This window comes from Arachis hypogaea, chromosome 14 (genome assembly GCF_003086295.3).
Source record: "Arachis hypogaea cultivar Tifrunner chromosome 14, arahy.Tifrunner.gnm2.J5K5, whole genome shotgun sequence".
In the NCBI taxonomy this organism is placed as follows: Eukaryota; Viridiplantae; Streptophyta; class Magnoliopsida; order Fabales; family Fabaceae; genus Arachis; species Arachis hypogaea.
The window spans coordinates 74,119,233-74,122,759 of record NC_092049.1 but is presented as its reverse complement, the minus strand read 5'-3'; the positions used below and the strand labels follow the sequence as shown (position 1 = coordinate 74,122,759).

Here is a 3,527-nt window from a genome sequence, read left to right as displayed (position 1 = left end):
CTAACTTTTGATCATGGGTAGGCTCTGGATTATCTGGAGCTTGTGAAAATGACGAAGTGCCCTCATTGTCAGTTAAGAGGGTCCCCACACTTGGACCTTGTCCAGTGTGCCTCTCTTCTAATTCTTCCTTGTGAACTTTAGCTACACTTTCATCTATGACATCACACTGAAAGATAGAGCGATCTTCTAGGGGGTTGTCAATGACTCCATTCATATTGAAGATTACTATGCAGCCATCTATTTCAAAGGAGTATGTTCCTAAAAAAGCATCCAATTTGAATTTTGATGTCTTCAGGAATGGTCTTCCAAGTAGGATTGATGATGGCTTATCTGAATTATTATGGGGCATCTCCAAGATATAAAAATCAGTGGGAAATGTAAGCCCTTTAATGTTTACCAAAACATCTTCAGCAACTCCAGCCACTGTAATAATGCTTTTATCTGCTAACACAAAACGAGCTGCCGACCTTTTTAAGGGAGGGAGCCTCAAAATATCATATATAGACAAAGGCATTATACTAACACATGCTCCTAAATCACACATGCAATCATAAATTACTACACCACCAATAGTACAGCTAACTATACAAGAACCTGGATCACTACATTTTTCAGGTAATCCTCCCATTAAAGCAGATATAGAACTACCTAAAGGAATAGTTTCTAATTCATTAATTTTGTCTTTATGGATACCTAAGTCTTTTAGAAACTTTTCATATTTAGGTACCTGGTGAATAACATCAAAAAGGGGAACAGTTACCTCAACCTTTTTGAATATTTCTACCATTTTGGGGTCGGGTTCCAGCTGCTTCCTGGGCTTCCTTGCAAGTTGTGGAAATGGAATAGGAGTAGTGTTTTCTGTGGTGTCTGCGCCTTTTGGTGCTTCCTCCTTTGGTTGAGCTATTTCTTCTTCAGCTATGTCCTGTATGTCCTCTTCCTCTTCAACATCTTCTATTTCTACTACCTCTTTAGCTGAGGTGTGTTCTGGTGGGCTTGGTTCCTCCCGATTCCTCTCCTGCAGTGTGGTTCCAGACCTTAGGGTGATGGCATTAATGCCTCCCTTTGGATTAGGTAATGGTTGAGAGGGGATTCCAGTGGAACTTGAAGGTTGGTTACTGGAATTTTGTGTTGATCCGAGCTGTGACATAAGAGCTTGCAAAGTAGAGGTGAAACCATTCAGACTGGCGTTAATACTATTCATGTTATTTTCCATGGTCTGTTGTCTTCGCTCAAAAGATTGTAGCAACTCTTCATTAGGAGATAAAGAAGAATGAGTAAATTGAGATGTCTGCTGTTGATTGTTCTGTGGTCCTTGGTTTTGCCTCAGGTGAGGTGCTCTGTAAGGTTGATTCTACTGCCTGTTGTTGTTATTATTCCACCTCTGATTTCCCTGATTATCTCGGCCTCCTCTGTTATTGTTGTCCCTCCAATTCTGGTTAGATTTGTCCTGCCATCCATGGTTATTATTTCCACTTTGATTGTACCCATGGTTGGGGTGGTCATAGAAGTTATGAGTGGATGCCACCATGTTGTCTTCTTGTTGGAGCTGCGGGCACTCGTCAGTTTAATGGCTATAATCAGCACAGATTCCGCAAGTTGGTCATCTCGTTGTTGCTGTGGTGGAGGAGCTTGCTGAGCGTGTTGTTGATTCAATTGCATCTGCTTCAGCAAGTTGGTCATCTCACATATACTCTGAGCTAGAGCAGCAGTCTCTCTGTTAGAGGATACTTCTGCAACAGCTCTTGAACGGCCTTGCTTTTGCCTGTGGTTCCTAGTATATTCAGCTAAATCACTGATCAATTGCCAAACCTCATCAGTGGTCTTGTACTTCTTCATAGACCCATTGCTAGCACTTTCCAATGTGGACTTATCTTGGGGCCTCATGCCCTGTGTGATATAGCTAAGTAACACTATCTTGTCAATCCTGTGGTGGGGGCATGCTTCCAGAAGATTATTGAAGCGCTCCCAGTATTCAAAGAGAGTCTCATTGTCATCCTGAACAATTGTGGAAATATCCTTCCTCAGTTTATCAGTAACTTCAGATGGAAAGAATTTCTCCAAAAACTCCTTTCTGAGTATATCCCAGTTGGATACATTTGCCAGAGGTTGAGTGTAGTACCACTCTCTTGCTTTTCCCTCAAGAGAAAACGGGAAAGCTTTCAGCAAAATTGAAGTTTCATCAGTACCATCACGCCTGACAGTAGAACAGGCTACTTGGAAATCTCTCAAGTGCTTGATAGGCTCTTGAGCAGGTAGGCCATGAAACTTGGGCATCAAATTTAGCAGAGCGGTCTTTATTTTAAAATCTGTAGCTACCGCTGGATGATGCGCTTGAAATGGTTGCATTGTAAAATCAGGGGCTCCTTCCTCCTGGATGGTAACTCTCCTAGCTGCCATGTCTTCTGCACGTAAAACAACCGAATCAGTAGAATGGGGACTGGTTTCTTCCTCAAGTTCACTTTCAGATCCGCCCTCAGAGCGGACTAACTGACGCTGTTCTCGCCTTATTCGTGAAATAGTTCTTTCCATTTCAGGGTCGAATATTAGCAAGCACGGATCAGGAAGTGAACGCGTCATTTGACGGAAGAACCATGCAGCTCATAGTAGCAAAATAAAATAAAATGCAAATAAATAATTTCTAATTAATTACTTTAGCACTCTATTGCAACTCCCCGACAACGGCGCCAAAAATTGATGGGACGCAGAAGTTGGTGAATTAAAAATTATTAAAATAGTTACGTTGCAAATATAGTTCTTAACTCACCAAAAATCTGCCTATCAATTTAGAAATATGTCACAGAGAGTTTAAATTAAAAATTACTGGGAGTTGGAGTCCCAGGTCGTCTCCCAACGAGTTGTAGGAAAGTGTGCTATTTTATTAATCAGATGTTCCAAGAAGTTGAGTTAAGTAAAGGGGAAATTAAATTGAGGAAAATTAAATAGTATGAATAAAAGCCTTGGCTGGGAGTTGATTAGTTGGAATCTCTATTATTGATGGGATGATTTTAAGATGAATTTATAATTAATGGTTGTTCTGTTTAGTTATCCTTTACTAGGTAAAGGAAAGTCAAATAAGTTGGAATGCTGGATCTATTCACGAGTTGCAATCCACTTAATTCAAAGGGATTGGTGTTAGTGATTAGATAACAATCCAACAATTAACCCAATTACAAATTTTCTTTCAATCCTTCCAACTCAAGAGTTCCTTTCAATCAACTCCCCATCAAGTGAGGGAACTACTCACTCATTGTAAATAATAAATCCATAACACATGAAAGGGAATTAAAAGAAGACATGATTATTGGAATGGAAAATAAATTAAAATGGAAGAAATAATCCTTATATTAAATAATCATGAAAGTATTCAAATGACAAAATTGAACAAAGCAAAGAACATGGAAGAATAAAACCAAGTTAAGAAAATGAACTAGAATAACAAAGTCTTGATGAGGAAAAATAACTCTTCCCAATGTTCCAATGCTAAGACCAATTGAAAATTAAAATTCTAAAACCTATTGAGAGAAACC

General features: G+C 39.4%; 1 non-coding gene across 1 annotated transcript; it reads left to right on the top strand.

The window, feature by feature from the left end:
* The first annotated feature begins 1,921 nt into the window (after window positions 1–1,921).
* Window positions 1,922–2,028, top strand: LOC112745529 (small nucleolar RNA R71). The gene has a single exon (XR_003173452.1). It is a non-coding gene; the product is annotated as a small nucleolar RNA R71 (small nucleolar RNA).
* The last annotated feature ends 1,499 nt before the right edge of the window (window positions 2,029–3,527 follow it).